We start from the raw sequence: 18409 nt of genomic DNA, 5'->3' as shown, positions 1-18409 counted from the left end.
GTCAGAGGTGCCAATTCTTCATTTTGAGCATGTGAAGTCATTCAGTCATATTTATTGAGCACTTACTGTGTGCAAAGCACTGTACTAAGCCCTTGGGAAGTACAAGTCGGCAGTATATAGAGATGGTCCCTAATCAACAACGGGCTCACAGCCTAGAAATAATAATGGCATTTGTTAAGTGCTCACTATGTGCCAAGCACTGTTCTAAGCACTCGGGGGGAATACAAGGTAATCAGGTCCCACGTGGGGCTCACAGTCTTAATCTCCATTTTACAGATGAGGGAACTGAGGCCCAGAGAAGTGAAGTGACTTGCCCAAAGTCACACAGCTGACAAACAGCGGAGCCAGGATTAGAACCCATGACCTCTGACTCCCAAGCCCGGGTTCTTTCCACTAAGCCACACTGCTTCTCTGTGAATGAGAAGGAAAGGTGGATTTTAGTGGTGTGGAGGGGAGGATGAAGAATGGGAAGGCCAGAATCAGGCAATCAATCATTGACATTTATGAGTGCATATTCTGTGCAGAGTGATGTACCAAGACCTTGGGAGAGTCCAATAAACTTAATTGCCATTATCCCTGCCCTCAAGATGCTCATAATCATGTACTTGCACTTGGATTTGTACCCAGAGCCCCACAACACTTATGTACGTTATCTCTAACATTTTAATGTCTGCCTCCCCCTTTAGACTGTAAACTCCTTGGGGATAGGGAACATGTCTACTAACTCTGCTATATTGTACTCTCCCAAGTGCTTAGTACAGTGCTCTGCACTCAGCACACAATAAATGCCATTGATTGATTGAGCTATTGAATCTAGCAGGGGAGACAGATACTAAAATGAATTACAGGTAGAGGGCAGCAATAAATTTTAAAGAGCAGTTGATTGAGCGATTGAATTGAGTGGGGGGAGACAGATACTAAAATGAATTACAGGTAAAGGACAGCTATACAGTTTAAAGATATGTCCATATCTGCTACAGAGCAGGGGCAGGGAAGGTAAGTCCCTCCCAAATGCTTAAATGATATGGCAATGCTGAGGTGGCAGTAAAAGGAGAAATAGGGTGGGGAGATGAGAGATTAATTAAGAAAGGCTTCCAGAAAAAGATGTGATTTTGAATGACCTTGAAGCCATCATCTTGGATCTTTATAGTCTTGATTGGGAACTTGAAGATTTTGTCCGAGACTTGGGCTGAACAAGACTGGGAGTCCAGCGCAAAAGTTGGTGAGGCAAGCACCTCCATTGCCCCCATGAAGTGGGGATTTATGCCCTAAATTGATTTTAATTTAATGGATGCTCTTTACATATGTCCTTCTGCCAGGCAAAGCTCATGAAGCAAGAGAGGTTCCCTAATAAGAAGTAGGGTGGCCTAGTGGATAGAATGTGGGACTGTGAGTCAGAAGGACCTGGGTTGTCTGTTCTGTCTTTTTTGGGTAAGTCATTTCACTTCTCTGTGCCTCAATTCCCTCATCTGTAAAATGGGAAGTAAGACTGTGAGCCCCATGGGGGACAAGGATTGTGTCCAACCTTATTTGTTTGTATCTACCCGAGTCCTTAAAACAGTGTCTGGCTCATAGTAAGTACTTAACAAATGCCACAGTTATTATTATTGACAAAGAAATCCCACTCAGAATTCTATTATTATTATTATTATAACTATTACTATTATATGTGCAAGTTACATACTGTGTGCCAAGTACTGTTGTAAGCACTGGGGTAGATAATATCAAGTTGGACACAGTTCTTGTATCATATGGGCCTAGCAGTCTAAGTAGAAGAGAGAATGGGTAATTATCAATGTCAGTAATTGTCAGTGATTAACTTGAAGCCCACCTGAATCAGTAAAGGAGAGGTCATCCAGGAGGAAGTGTTCATGCAAACAGAAAAAGGAAGAAGGTGAACTTGTTTCAAGGGGCTTTTGGAAGCCTTGTTACTTTAGGGCAGATGTAGCTCTAAAGGAGAGACCAAATTTCCTTTATAAGCTTCAGATATAGGAAATGGATAGTAGTAGTAGCAATAGTAGTAAAATTAGTAGCAATAGTAGTAGTAATGGTGTTCATTAAATGCTTATTGGGTGCAGAAGTACGAAATACTGGGAAAGAATATACGGATGGAATTAAACATGGTCCAGTAGATCTTGAGGCCAGCCCCAGACTCCTAGGGAAAGGAACCGGGGAATCTGGAAGTCACCTAGGAAACTGCAGTCAGAGTTAGTAAGTAGAGCACTGAAGGAAGTAGAGCTAGTCCCATAGAAATTTATAAGTATGGGTAATTGGCATAGAATTGTCGGGGGGAGGGGGTTAGTAACTTGAAAAAAGTTATTAAAAAATTTACTCTGTGCACATAAATTTAGGTTTAGGTGGGTGGTGTGTGTATTTTCAGAGGGATGGTAAAGTTTCCTCAGAAAGTTGCATTATCGAAGTGGGGAAAGCTGAATAACATCTCCCCGAACTAGCAGCAACTAGTTCTCTAGAGTTTAGCATCAGAATGTTGACCCATTCCCCCGAAGGAGTGAATTTAATCAAGCTGCATGGTGGTGGTGGCAGTGGTAGGGGTGGGGGGATTAATTTTGGGGTTTGCGTAGCAGACTCTTAAAGATTGCTCCCCATTTTGGAAGGGTAAAATGGAGGGGACTCTGCAAAGTCATGATTGTGGGTGTGGAAGACTGAATCAGTGAAAGGTGGGAGAGGAAAAAAACAAAATGAAATTTACGGGAAGTAGGTTTGGTATTGGTAAATAATACAGTTTCCTTTTCTTTCAGGGGTTCTTTTTTAGTTCTTAAACATTCTGTTGAAAATATTTATAAGGAAATTGTACTTTTATACTAGTTGAAGCCACTGTCTTGAGAAAACAGATTATATCTTGAAAATGTGAAATGTGATTGACTTACCCAATTAAATTACTTGAGGATTTTTTCCACTTGGGAAAAAGATAGCTTCAGCTGCATGTGACTGCAATGAATAATTTATTGTCTCCTAAATTTTGACTCAATTTATCCAGTGGTGCAGAAAGTTTGAAGCAGAAAAAAACCCAAGGAAACTAAATGTGTCACCTCATCTGACACTACCAATAGAATATTAGAATACTATTATTAAAGATTCTAATTTCATATATTGTGCTATTTACAGGTTTGGGTTTTGCTCTGCTTTTTTGCCATAAAGAAGACAACTGTCAACTTAGAATCTGGAATTCTTTTGACCCCCTCCAATATTCTACAGCCATCCTACCCCATTTGGCCTCCATACGCAAACTACTTGCTCTTGACACAAATCAACAGCCTCAACACCACCCTCTGAAATAATCTCCCTTGCTCCTCTGTCCCTTCACCAATCTCACACCACTAACCTGCAACCCTGGATCACCTCTACAGTATGCTTCCTCCACTCCTGTGTCCAAGCAGTGGAGTCCTGTTGGCGGAAATCCAGACATCTCTCTGACCTTGTCCACCTTAAATTCTTTCTTATCTGCTTCAGTTAGGCCTTCTTCTCTGCCTGACAACAATACTTATTCTTAATTCACTTCCATACCCACTACCCTTGCCAGCTGTTTCAGACACTTAATTCCTTCCATAAATCTCCTGTCCCTCTGCTCCCAACATCCTTTTTCCCTACAGACCTGACCACATACTTTATCCATAAAAGTGAACCCATCACACCTGCTTTCCCTAAAATCTCCAATCCCCACTTTGCCCTCCACCCTCTTTTACCGTTCCTATATCCCGTGAAGTAACTCAAGAAGAGATCATCATCATCATCATCATCATCATCAATCGTATTTATTGAGCGCTTACTGTGAGCAGAGCACTGTACTAAGCGCTTGGGAAGTACAAATTGGCAACATATAGAGACAGTCCCTACCCAACAGTGGGCTCACAGATCTCTCACCTCCTTTCCAAATCTACCCCCTGCACCTGTGCTTCTGACCCCATCCCTTCATCCTTTTTAAAACATTCATCCCCACCCTTCTCCCCTCCTTGATTGCCATCTTCAACTGTTCACTTTCCAATGGATTCTGCCTCACTGCTTGCAAACCTGCTTATGTAGCCCCTATCCTAAAAAAACCCTTCCCTTGACCACACAGCTCCCTGTCTCCCTCCTACCATTCCTCTCCAAACTTCTTGAGAGAACTGTTTACACCTATTGTCTCCACTTCCTCTCACCCATTTCTCTCTTTAATCCCCTTCTGTCTGGCTTCTTCCACCTTCACTTCATGGAAACATCCCTCTCTAAGATAAACAATGACCTTCATGTCCAAAATTAAACTCCTTATCTTCCCTCCCAAACCCAATCCTCCCTTGTCTTTCCCATTACTGTAGAAAATACTACTATCCTCCTTCTCTCTCAAGCCTGTTACCTTGCCATTGTCCGTGACTTATCTCTCTCATTCCACCCACATATTCAATCCGTCACCTAATCAATCAATCAATCGTATTTATTGAGCACTTACTGTGTGCAGAGCACTGTACTAAGTGCTTGGGAAGTACAAGTTGGCAACATATAGAGACAGTCCCTACCCAACAGTGGGCTGATGGTTCTATTTTCCCAACATTTCTAAAATATGCCCCTTCCTCTCCATCCAAACTGCTATCACACTGGTCCAAGCTCGTAACCTATCATACCTTGACTACCGCATTTGGCTCCTTGCTTACCTCCCTGCCTCCTCTCTCCCCACTCCAGTCCATACTTAACTCTGCTGCAGAGATCATTTAATCTAAAAAAATGTTCAGTTCATGTCTCCCCCATCTCCAAGAACATTCAGTGGCTGCCCATCCACCTCTGCATCAAAAAAAACTCCTTTCCATCAGCTCCTCTCCCCTTCCACCCCCTCTCCATCCCCCCCGCCTTACCTCCTTCCCTTCCCCACAGCACCTGTATATATGTATATACATTTGTACGTATTTATTACTCTATTTATTTATTTATTTTACTTGTACATACCTATTCTATTTATTTTATTTTGTTAATATGTTTTGTTTTGTTCTCTGTCTCCCCCTTCTAGACTGTGAGCCCACTGTTGGGTAGGGACCGTCTCAATATGTTGCCAGTTTGTACTTCCCAAGCGCTTAGTACAGTGCTCTGCACACAGTAAGCCCTCAATAAATACGATTGATTGATTGATTTAAACCACTCAATCAGCTCACCCCATCCTACCTCTCCTCACTTAATCTTCTATTGCAGCCCAGCCTGCAGACTTCACTCCTCTAGCACCAATTTATGTATCATACCCCAATCCTGTCTATTTCACAGCTGACCCATGTCCCACATCCTCCCCTAGCCTGGAACTCCCTGCTTTTCCATCTATGCCAGACCCACCAATCTCCCCTCCTTCAAATTATTATTAAAGTCACATCTCCTTCTAGAGAAATTCCCCGATTAAGCCTTCTTTCCCCTGACTCCCTCTCCCTTCTGCCTCACCTGTGTATTCGGATCTATGACCTCTGGGTATTGATATCCACCCCACCCTCAATACCACAGTGCTTCTGAATGTATCTTTGAATTATATACTGTAAATTATTTATTCATATCAATGTTGGTCTCTCCCACTAGGCTAAGCTCTTTGTGGGCAGGAAATGTATCTACTAACTCTGTTGTATTGTGCTCTCCCCAGCACTTAGTACAGTGCTTTGCATGTAGTAGATGCTCAATAAATTTCATTGATGAAGATGATAGAAGAGAAAATGAACATTAAAATAAATTACAGATTTGATTTACTGTGCTGTAGGCCTGAAGGTAAGGTGAATATCAGGTTCTTAAAGAGTACCTATAGATCCAAGTGCATAGGTGTCACAAAAGGAAGAAGAAGTAGAAGAAGTGAGGGCTAAGTTGGAGAAGGCCTCTTGAAGGAGATGTGATTTTAGAAAGGCAGATAGGATTAATTCCCTGTCTCCTGTAGGTGAATGATGAAACCGTTAAAACAGGTAGAACATATTTTCATCTTAAAAGTGAAAATCGGATTAGAAGTGTCAGTCTCAGCTTTGATGTGTTCACAGCAGTGCTGAATGTAATAAAGCATTCCAGCTGGGACTCCAGTGGGGTGAGTAGTCTTTCCAGATTGAGGGGAAAGGGACAGCAGTGATCATGCTGGCAAGCAAGGTGACTGAGAGGGCAGGAAAAGAGCCATTTCCAGCACCCTGCCACCCCTCAGTAGCCATGCCAGAGCTGAGTTCTGGCCAGTTTCAGTTTTCTTCCAGCACTAGATTAAAGATGATTGAAGAGTTGTTCCCATCTTTCCAGAATTCCCACCTATCTGCAAAAGGGTGCAGTCATCTGTAGTCTTCAGGCACTTTGGTATGGTGCAGGGGATAGACTGAATTTCCTGGTTTAGCATCTGTCTGTATTGTCTTGGATCTCTTCAGTCTAGGCAACTCACCAAGTCCCTTCACTTGAACTTCACAAAACAACGGTGGCTTCAACAACATTTTGCCAGGATCAATCAATCAAAATACCTTTGCCTTATGTTATTCAATAACTAAAAGTTTTGACAGCAAAATAATTTTCCTTCATGGTCCACCACTTCTAAGCATACTAAATATAGACTAAGGTAGAAATATATTTCAAAGCCACATGAAATCAGAGGTACTTCAAGAAATTCCATTCAAATCATGGTGAGGACTAACATTAAAGTTCTAATTGGAACTGACAGAGATTGCAAATTCCAACTTAAGGCTTGTCGTGTTCAGGAGTAGACAGGTTTTAGATAAATATTTAATTTTGCACTGAGATATCGGTATTTTCATTTTCATATGTGCATAAAAAAGATTGCCAAAGTGAAAACCATTTTGTAGGTTCAGACTAAATTTTTATGCCCAAGTAGAGTTTTTCTTGTTTATCTCTTAGAGAGCTCATGAGATCTACAGTGATTTGAAGTGATATTGGTAGAGAAGCTACATTATTATTGAAGATATGGAGTTGATCCAAACATAGAAAATATATTCATGATTCACTATTGCATATAGAAAATGAGTAATTGCACTATTACAATCTTTTTTTCCACATGCAATTATATGTATATATTTAACTGTCCTTTATTTTCCAAGCTGAAGCTAATGACTGTGAGGTTCCATCCAGGCATATGAGTGTGGGTGGAAAGACCAATCAATCAATCAATCAATCATATTTATTGAGCACTTACTGTGTGCAGAGCACTGTACTAAGCGCTTGGGAAGTACAAGTTGGCAACATATAGAGACAGTCCCTACCCAACAGTGGGCTCACAGTCTAGAAGTGGGAGACAGAGAACAAAACAAAACATATTAACAAAATAAAATAAATAGAATAGATATGTACAAGTAAAATAAATAAATAAATAGAGTAATAAATATGTACAAACATATACATATATACAGGTGCTGTGGGGAAGGGAAGGAGGTAAGACGGGGAAAGGAGAGGGGAACGAAGGGGAGAGGAAGGAGGGGACTGGATTAAGTGCTTGGAAAGTACAATTCGGCAACAGCTAGAGACAATCCCTACCCAACAACGGGCTCACAGTCTAGAAGGGGGAGACAGACAACAAAACAAAACAAGTAGACAGACATCAATAGCATAAAAAATAGATACATAGAATTATAGATATATGCATACCATTAATAAAATAATTATAATAATAAATATGTACAAATATACACCAGTGCTGTGGGGCAGGGAAGGGGGTAGAGCAGAGGGAGGGAGTAGGGGCAATAGGGAGGGGAGGAGGAGCAGAGGAAAAGGGGGGCTCAGTCTGGAAAGGCCTTCTTGGGAAGGTGAACTCTCACTAGGGCTTTGAAGAGGAGAAGAGAGCTAGTCTGGCAGATGTGAAGAGGGAGGGCATTCCAGGCCATAGGTAGGAAGTGGGCCGGGGGTCAATGGCGGGACAGGCTAGAATGAGGCACAGTGAGGAGGTTAGTGGCAGGGGAGCAGAGTGTGCAGGCTGGACTGTAGAAGCAGAGAAGGGAGGTGAGGTAGGAGGGGGCAAGGTGATGGAGAGCTTTGAAGCCAATAGTGAGGAGTTTTTGCTTATTTCGAAGGTTGATAGGCAACCACTGGAGAGTTTTGAGGAGGGGAGTGACATACCCAAAGCATTTCAGCATAAAGATAATCTGGGCAGCAGAGTGAAGTATAGACTGAAGTGGGGAGAGACAGGAGATCAGAAAGGAGGCTGTTGCAGTAATCCGGTCAGGATATAATAAGAGATTGTACCAAAAAGATAGCAGTTTGGATGGAAAGGAAAGGGTGGATCTTGGCAATGTTATGAAGGTGAGACTGGCAGGTTTTGGTGACAGACTGGATGTGTGGGGTGAATAAGAGAGCGGAATCAAGGATGACACCAAGGTTGTGGGCCTGTGAGATGGGAAGGATGGTAGTGCCATCCACAGTGCTGGGAAAGTCAGGGAGAGGAAAGGGTTTGGGAGGGAAGATAAGGAGCTCTGTCTTGGGCACATTGAGATTTAGCTGGCGGGAAGGCATCCAGGTGGAGATGTCCTAAAGGCAGGAGAAGATATGAGCATAGAGGGAGGGAGAGAGAACAGGGGAGGAGATGTAGATTTGGGTGTCATCTGTGTAAAGATGATAGTTGAAGCCATGGGAGCAAATGAGTTCACCAAGGGATTGAGTATAGATGGAGAACAGAAGAGGACCAAGAACTAACCCTTGAGGAACCCCTACAGTTAGGGTATGGGAGAAGGAAGAGGAGCCCGTAAAGAAGACTGAGAATAAGAAGAGATAAGAAGAGAACCAGGAGAGAATGAAATCCATGAAGCCAAGGTTCAATAAAGTTTTGAGGAGAAGGGGATGGTTGACAGTGTCAAAGGCAGCTGAGAGGTCGAGGAAGATTAAGATTGAGTAGGAGCCATTGGATTCGGCAAGAAGGAGGTCATTGGTGACCTCTGCGAGGGCAGCTTCAGTGGAGTGGAGGGGACGGAAGCCAGATTGGAGGGGGTCCAGTAGAGAGTTGGAGTTGAGGAATTCGAGGCAGTAACTGTAGACCATTCACTCTAGGAGTTTGAACAGGATGGGTAGGAGAGTGATAGGCTGATAACTGGAGGGGACAGTTGGGTAAAGAGAGGGTTTTTTTTGGATGGGGGAAATGTGGGCATGTTTGAAGGCCGAGGGGAAGAAGTCGTTGGAGAGTGAGCAGTTGAAGATGGAAGTTACGGAGGGGAGAAGGGAAGAGGTGAGAGTTTTTATAAGATGAGAGGGAATGGGGTCTGAAGCTCAGGTGGAGGGAGTGGTGCTTGAGAGGAGGGAGGAGATTTCCTCTGAAGATACTGCTGTGAAGGATGGGAAAGTTGAGGAGGGGGTTGAGAGCCAGGGGGATGGAGAGGGGGTAGGGTTGGCTGTAGGGGTGACTTTGGGGAGCTCAGGCCTGATGGTGTTAATTTTCCTAATGAAGGAAGTAGGTGGCCAGATCATTGGAGGTGAGGGATGGAGGAAGGGGAGGAACAGGGGGCCTGAGGAGAGAGTTAAATGTCTGGAACAGCTGACAGGGGTGATGGGCATGGGTGTCAATAAGGAAAGAAAAATAGTTTTGCCTGGCAGAGGAGAGGGCAGAGTTAAGGCAGGAAAGGATAAATTTAAAATGAACAAGGTTGGTCTAGTGTTCAGACTTTCTCCAGCAGGATTCAGCAGCTCGAGCATAAGAATGAAGGAAGAGGACAGTGGCAGCGATGCAGGGCTGAGGGTTAGTGGTGAGAGAGCAATGAAGGGAAAGGGGAGCAAGTGAGTTGAGTTGAGTAGAGAGGGTGGAGTTGAGAGCAGTAATCTGATCATCAAATTGGGTAGAGAGGAAAGGGAGGCAAGGTGGGGTGGGATGGGCTGAGTGAGATGGTTGGGGTTGAGAGACCAGAGGTTTCTGTTGGGGAGTAATACAGATTTACAGGGGGCAGGAGTGTGAGAGAGGAGGCAGGTGAGAAGGTTATGACCAGCACACTCTCCCTCCATGTTGAAATATTAGGATAAATTCTTGTCACAATAATGAGCTTATGGCTGTCTTTCAGTCTGTCCCATGGTATCCTGTTCTTCACAAACCTTTTCTCAACTGCTTTCTAAATCTACCCCCTCCACCTGCACCTCTGACCCAATCCCTTCATACTTGTGCCCACTCTTCTTCCTTCCCTGACTGCCATCTTCAACTATTCATTCTTCTCCTCCCTCATTTCCCCAAGCTTAAAAAAGCCTCTCTTAACCCTTTTGGCACCATCCAGCTCTTGTCCTATCTCTCTCCTACCTTTCCAGTCCAAACTCCTAGAATGGGTTTTATACACCTACCATCTCCACATCTCCTCCTCCAACTCGCATTGTGACCCTCTACAATCCAACTTCCACTCCTGCACTTTATGGAAGCTGTCAGCCCCAAGGTCACCAGTTTCTCACCTAATTTAACAGATATAATTATTTCCATCCTATTCCTGCTTGGATGTCTTTGTAGCCTGTGGACAATGTGACCTTAGAGAGGAAGTTTCCATGTAGTGAAGGGGGTAGAAGCCAGAGATTTAGAAGGGAGGGAGTTGATGCAGTGAAGGTAGACACCTCACTTAAAGAGTTTGGATAAGAATGGTAGTAGGGAAATGGAACAATAACTAGAACGTATAATGAGGTCAAGAGAGGACGTTTTTAGGATTGGGAATACATGGGCAAGTTCGAAAGCACTGGGGAAGGACCTGGTGGAAAATGAGTGGTTGAAGATAATGGTCAGGTAGGGAAAAAAAGAGAGAGGAAATGTTTTGTTAAGATGTGAAAAGATAGGATTGGACGTACAGATGGAGGGGGTAGAATCTGAGAGGAGACTGGAAATTTAGCCATTCATTCAGTCGTGTTTTTCATTCAATTGCATTTATTGAGCGCTTACTGCATGCTAAGCACTGGAAATCTCTTGAGATACTGCTGGGAAGGTTAGGAGAGTCAAACATGGGGCAGGAAGAAGAAGGGACTGGAGAGAAGCAAGGGAGATTTTAAGAGATCACACCTAATGGTTCCAAGTTTTGTTGCTGATGTATGTGGCAAGATCACTGGGGCAAGAGATAGGTGGAATGGGGATAATGTGATCTGAGGAGGGAATTAAGTGAATAAGGGTGACTAAGTATTGTTTCCAGGCAAATGAGAGGTCAGAGATAAAGCAGATGAGGTTACATTTGAGATGGATAAATTCAGTCTGGTGTCTGGATTTTGGCCAGCAGCTCTCCACAGCTTGTACACCAAAGTGGAGGAAGCATTCTGTGTAGGTGATCAAGGGTATGAGATTGATAAAGGGGTAGTAGAGTGATGAAATTGAGTTCAGCAGAGAGGGGGTTGGGGGCAGGGATATGCGAGTCAAGAGATGATAGGATAAGTATGGAAACCAAATGGGACATGATGGGTTTGGAAGATTGGAAGGGGTCAATGATCACAGGACTCTATCAGGAATAGAACAGACTGAGGGGTAGGGGGTTGTGAGAAGGCTTATCAGAAGATGGTGGTCAGAGAGTGTAATTTCAGAGTTGGTGAGATTGGCAACAGTGGTTGGAGATTAAATTGAGTGTGTCTTAAGTTGGTGAATGGGTGAGGTGGCATGGAGCAGTAGGTCAGTGGAATTGAGGAATGAGAGGAAGTGGGAAGAGGGAAGATCATTGGGAAAATCCATGTGGATATTGAAGTCTTCAATGATCAGTATAGTGATGAAGAAAAGAGAAGAAAAGTGAGAAAGTGATCAGAAGCAGCATGGCTCAGTGGAAAGAGCACGGGCTTTGGAGTCAGAGGTCAAGCGTTCAAATCCCGGCTCCGCCAGATGTCTGCTGTGTGACCTTGGGCAAGTCACTTAACTTCTTTGAGCCTCAGTTACCTCATCTGTAAAATGGGGATTAAGACTGTGAGCCCCACGTGGGACAACCTGATCACTTTGTATCCCCCCAAGCGCTTAGAACAGTGCTTTGCACATAGTAAGCACTTAACAAATGCCAACATTATTATTATTATTATTATTATTAAAATGGTTCAGAAAGTTGAGTAGGGTCTTTGGGACACTAGATAATGGCAAAAAGTAATTGGAGTTATTGGAGTAATTGCAAATAATTGGCAGCAGGTTAAAGGGTGAAACTTTGGGAGGATATTTGAGCCCCTAAAATCAACCTCAAAGTCAAGGGTGCTAGGATTTTGGAGGACCCCTCTAGATGTCCAATGTCTTACAAATGGCTCTGAGGGCTAGGAAAGGGCTGAAGTGAGCTGATGTGGCCCCCAAATTGTCACAGGGAGACACAGGCTTATAAGTGCAAAAGACCCTTTAGAGAAGTAGGGGTCCAATCACCCAATTCTCTTCTCCCAGCCAATTATCTGCAAGTCACCTTCTTCTTCATACAGACCTCAAAAATTAGTATGTTTAACAATTGGTGGAGGGTGTGACACCCCAAGCAATAAATTTACACAAATTTACACAAAAGTTGTAGCAACTTGGAAATTAAGGTTGAAAAACTAATGGAGAGCATTCCTACCCTCATCCCCAAACACCTGCTAAATCTTCTTAAAGTATGCCTTTTTTAAAATGGTACTTATTAAGCACTTTCTATGTGCCAGGAACTCTACTAAGCATTGGGGTAGATACAAAATAATCATGTTGGGCACAGTCCAGGTCCCACATGGGGAACTAACAATCTTAATCCTCATTTTACAGATGAGGTAACTGAGGCACAGAGAAGTTAAGTGACTTGCCCAGGGTCACACAGGAGACAAATGGCAGAGCCAGCATTCTCCCCCTTCTAGACTGTGAGCCCGTTGTTGGGTAGGGACTGTTTCTATATGTTGCCGATTTGTACTTCCCAAGGACTTAGTACAGTTTTCTGCACACAGTAAGCACACAGTAATACACACAGTGCACACAGTAATAAATACGATTGAATGAATGAATTAGAACACAGGTCCTTCTGACTCCCCAGCCTGTGTTGTATTCCACTAGGCAACATTGATTTCCACTAGGCCATGCTGCTTTTTAATTTTAATAATGGCATTTATTAAGCGCTTACTATGTGCAAAACACTGTACTAAGCACAGGGGAGGTTACAAGGTGATCAGGTTGTCCCACAGGGGGCTCACAGTCTTAATCCCTAGTTTTACAGATGAGGGAACTGAGGCCCAGAGAAGTTAAGTGACTTGCCCAAAGTCACACAGTATTACCAGTGACTTTGGGTAATACTGAACAGTATTACCCACTTCAGACACTTCAGACAAATTCTAATGAAAACATCACTTTAACAGAGACATATCTGGTCCCAATACAGATTTGGCCCAGAGCTGCTGTTATTATTCTATTAGTATACCGTTATTCATATGCCAGTAAGAAAATAATCCCTTGGCTACTATAGTTTCAGTCATATTGTGAGTCAGGAGTCATCTTGTATCTCATCCTCAAAAAACCTCCCCTTCACCCCAGAGCACCCTCCAGTTATCGCTCCATCTCCCTTCATTACTTTCCAAAGTCCTTAAAAACCCGCTACCTCCACTTCCTCTCCTCTGATTCTATCCTTGACCTCCTGAAATATGGTTCTACCTCCTCCACTGAATCAGTGGTATTTATTATTTACTGTGTGCAGAGCATGGAAACTGCCCTTTTTTAGGTCATGAATGACCTCCTGTTTGCCAAATCCATTGGCTGCTACTCCATCCTAATCCTCCTTAACCTCTCAGCAGCTTTTGACACTGAGGATCACTCCCTTCTCCTCAAAACACAATTTAACCTTGGCTTCACTGACACTCTCTTGGTTCTCCTCTTTTCTCTCAAGGCCATTCCTTTACAGTGTCTTTCAAAGACTCCTATCTCCCATCGCCTAACCCCCTACTTTCCAAGGCTCAGTTCTGGGTCTTCTATTCTCCATCTTCACTCACTCACTTGGCTAACTGATTTTATTCCACAGCTTCAACTACCATCTCTACAAGTCTGATTTCCATATCTACTTCTCAATTAATTAATCATATATATTGAGTGCTTACTGTGTGCAGAGCACACAGCCCCAGCTCCAGCCTCTCCAGCCCCAGTTTCTCTTCTTCTCTGCAATCATGCATTTCCTCCTGCCTTTAAGACATCTTGGATGACCCACCAATAACTTTGACTTAATAAGCCCAAAACAGAACTCCTAAACCTTGGTTTAATCATATTTATTTAGTGCTCACTGTGTGCAAAGCACTGTACTAAGTGCTTGGGAGAGTACAGTACAGCAATAAATAGACACATTCCCTGCCCAAAATGATCTTACAGACTAGAGGGGAACACAGACTTTAATATAAATGAATAAATTAATAAATAACACCATAAGCATTGTGGGGCTGAACAAAAGGAGCAATCAGGGCAATGCAGAAGTGAGTGGGAGAAGAGGAAAGGAGGGCTTAGTCAGGGAAGATCTCTTGGAGGAAATGTGCCTTCAATAAGAAGATGTGCCTTCAATAAACTTCCCACCCAACCCTGTCCTCTCTATGACTTTCCCATAAGTGTAGGCATACATTATCTTAGATTCATCTCTTTCATTCAACCCATGTACTGGGTCTGTCACCAAATCCTGTAAATTCTACCTTCACAATTTAATAAATAATAATAATAAGGGTATTTATTAAGTGCTAATTATGTGCTGAGCACTGTTCTAAGCACTGGGGTAGATACAAGGTAATCAGGTTGTCCCACGTGGAGCTCACTGTCTCAATCCCCATTTTTCAGGACTGAGGCACAGAGAAGTTAAGTGGCTTGCCCAAGGTCACACAGCGGACAAGTGGCGGAGCCAGGATTAGAGCCCACGTCCCCTGAGATTAGAACCCATGTCCTCTGACTTCCAAGCCTGTGCTCTTTCCACTGAGCCATGCTGCTTCTCTAACATCTCTAGAAGCTGCCCATTCCTCTCCATCCAAACTTACTTTGCTGATCCAATCACTTACCGTATCCTGCCTTCACTTCTGCAAAACCCTCTTTAATGGCTTCCCTGCCTCATCTCTTTCCCTTCCACAGTTAATAATTCATTCTGCTTCCCAGATCATTTTTCTAAAAAAAACCAACATGCTCACCCTCTCTCTCTCCTTCCCTGCAATCTCACATTTCCTCTTGTCCTCAGGACATCTCTTCCTGGATATCCTACTGACACCTCAAACTAAACCTGTCCAAAACTGAAGTCCTTATCTTCCCACCCAAACCTTGTCTTTCCCACCACTGTAGACAACACCATTAACCTTTTATCACAAGCCCATTGTCCTCAACTCATCTTTCTCATTCCAAGCACATATTCAGTCTTTCACAAAATCCTGTTGGTTCTATCTTCACAACATTGCCAAAATCCACCCTTTCCTCTCCATCCAAACTGCTACCAAACCCTGTCCAAGCACTTATCCTATTTTGCCTTGAATACTGCATCTGCCTACTCTTTACCTCCCTACCTCCTGTGTTTCCCCACTCCAGTCCATACTTCACTCTGCTGCACAGATCATTTTTCAACAAAAATGTTCAGTCTATGTCTACCCATTCTACAGGAACCCTCAATGGCTGCTCATCCATCTCCACATCAAACAAAAACTCCTTATCATTGGCTTTAAAGCACTCAAATCACATTGCCCCCTCTTCCTTTACTTCACTGCTTTCTTAATACAACCCAGTCTGCACACTCCACTAATGCCAACCAAGCACTCCATCTTTCTCCCTCCTACCTCACCTCACTTCTCTCATTCTGCAACCCAGCCCACATACTTCGCTCCTCCCATGCTTACCTTCTCACTGTGCCTCGATGTTACCTATCATGCCGTTGACCCCTGGCCCACATCTTGCCTCTGGTCTGGAATGCCCTCCCTCCTCAAATCCTGGAATGCATTTTCTCCTCAGATCTGATAATTACTCTCCCCCTTTCAAAGCCTTAGTGAAGGCACATCTCCTCCAAAAGGCCTTCCCAGGCTAGGCCCCACTTTTCCTCATCTTCCGCTCCCTCTGTGTCTCCCTGACACATCATTTGCTCTTTCTCCCCATCCCAGTCCCACAACACTTATATATATATTTGTAATTTTATTTACTTGTATTGATGTTTATCTCCCCCCCTCTAGACTGTTAGCTCGTTGAGGGCAGAGAATGTCATTATTTATTGTTTTATTATACTTTCCCAAGCACTGAGTACAGTGTTCTGCACACGGAAAGCGCTTAGTAAATATGATTGAATGAATAAATGAATCAATAGAAGCTCTTTACTGTTGGCTTTAAGGTCGCCCATCAACTCTTTATCTCACTAACTTCCTACTACAACCTGGCCCATGCACTTCACTCCTCCAACGCCAACCTTAGAGAAGCAGCATGGCTTAGTGGAAAGAGCCCGGGCTTGGGAGTCAGAGGTTGTGGGTTCTAATTCCAGCTCTGCCACTTATCAGCTGTGACTCTGTGCAAGTCACTTAACTTCTCTGTGCCTCAGTTACCTCATCTGTGAAATGGGGATTGAAACTGTGAGCAACATGGGACAACCTAATTACCTTGTATCTCCCCCAGTGCTTAGAACAGTGCTTGGCACATAGCGCTTAATACCATCATCATTCATTCATTCAATCGTATTTATTGAGCACTTACTGTGTGCAGATCACTCTACTAAGCACTTGGGAAGTACAAGTTATCTTCATCATCATCATCATCATCATTAACCTATTCAGTGAAACTTGCTCCTGCCTATCTCACCACTGACCCCTCAACCAGCTCCTAACCTCTCTCCCTGAACTCCCTCCCCCTTTTATATCCAAGAGAATCTTCTTGAAATCACATCCTAGAGGAGCCTTACCCAACTAAGCCCTCATTTTCCCCATTTTCCCTCCCCTTGATATGTACCCTTGATAGTCACCCCACCCTCAACCCTATCTGTCAATCAATCAGTTGTATTTATTGAGCTCTAATTGTGTGTAAGTGCTTGGGAGAATACACTGTAACAATATAGCAAACACATTCCTTGCCCACAGTGAGCTTACAGTCTAGAGAGGGAGACAGACATTAATATAAATAAATTATGAATATGTACATAATTTTTGTGGGGATGGGAGGGGGATGAATATAAGCAGCAAGTCAGGGTGACAAAGGAGGGAGTGGAAGAATAGGAAAAGAAGTCTTAGACAGGGAAGGCCTTTTAAAGGAGATCTGCCCTCAATAAGGCTTTGAAGGCAGGGAGAGTAATTGTTGGATAGGAAGAGGGAGGCCATTCCAGGCCAGAGGCAGGACATGGGTGAGAGGTCAGTGGTGAGATAGTTGAGATCGAAGTACAGCAAGTAGGATGGCATTAGAGGGACAAAGTGTTTGGGCTGGGTTATGGTAGGTGAGTAGCGAGGTGAGATAGACCTAAAGCACTAATGTACATATCAATAATTTATTTTAATGTCTGTCTCTCCTTCTAGACAGCTCCTTGAGGGCAGGGAACATGTCTATCAACTGCTCTCCCAGATGCATAACTTAGTATAGTGCTCTGCTCAATGTAAGTGCTCAATAAACATTAACCAACTGATTTAAAAGGAATGGAGGAGAGGTGAAAACAGGTGAGAAACTGAAACAAGTCTGTGCCTGAGTCCTTTCAATGAATCATTCAATGGTATTTATTGGGTGCTTACTGTATTCAGAGCAGTGTACTAAGTGCCTAGGAGAGTACAAAACATCAGTTAGTAGACACATTCCCTGCCAATAAGGAACTTACAGTCTAGAAGAAGAGACAAACATTAAAATAAATTATGGAACTAGAAGACGGGATTGGAAATGCTTAGGTATTACCCATTTCTCTTTTGACTTTTTATATGATTAAATGTGATTAATTCCCTATTTGATATCATCATATGAAAAATTGCCTGGATATAGAGGCCTATCAGGGATACAGTGACTAATAATACTAGAGTATTTTGAAAGCAGTGCCTTTCTGAAGTAACAAATAGTCCTTTATTAATTTCTAATCTCCTCACCTTATAATAATAATAATAATGATGGTATTTGTTAAGTGCTTACTTTTCGCTGTTCTAAGCTCTGGGAGGATACAAGGTGATCAGGTTGTCCCATGTGGGGCTCACAGTCTTAATCCCCATTTTACAGATGAGGTAACTGAGGCTTAGAGAAGTTAAGTGACTTGTGCAAGGTCACACAGCAGACATGTGGTGGAGCTGGGATTAGAACCCATGACCTCTGACTCCCAAGCCCGTGCTCTTTCCGCTGAGCCACGCTGCTCCGATCCAACTGCCTCTTCTGCACTTTTGCACAGCCTAAGCATTGGCTATTCATCTATTTCACTTTGTAGAACTTATTTGCATATCTTTTCACTCTATTACTTCCTCTGTCTCTGTTGCTAGATTGTAAAATCCTTGAGGGCAGGGATCATATCTAGTAATTCTATTGTACTCACTCAAGTGCTTAATGCCATACTCTTCCCATAGTAGAAATCAATAAATAGGAATGATTTAAAAGGGGAGTCTTGTAAACACCAAATAATTGAGATTTTTG

The 18409-nt window shown here is 43.1% G+C and overlaps 1 protein-coding gene across 7 annotated transcripts in view; it reads left to right on the top strand.

Annotated features, from left to right (window-relative positions):
* Nucleotides 1-18409, top strand: part of KCNC2 (potassium voltage-gated channel subfamily C member 2) — a 222411-nt gene that overhangs the window by 184229 nt on the left and 19773 nt on the right. The gene's annotated exons all lie outside the window — the stretch shown is intronic.

Source organism: Tachyglossus aculeatus, chromosome 14 (genome assembly GCF_015852505.1).
Source record: "Tachyglossus aculeatus isolate mTacAcu1 chromosome 14, mTacAcu1.pri, whole genome shotgun sequence".
Lineage (NCBI taxonomy): Eukaryota > Metazoa > Chordata > Mammalia > Monotremata > Tachyglossidae > Tachyglossus > Tachyglossus aculeatus.
This window is presented reverse-complemented; position numbering and strand designations above follow the sequence as displayed.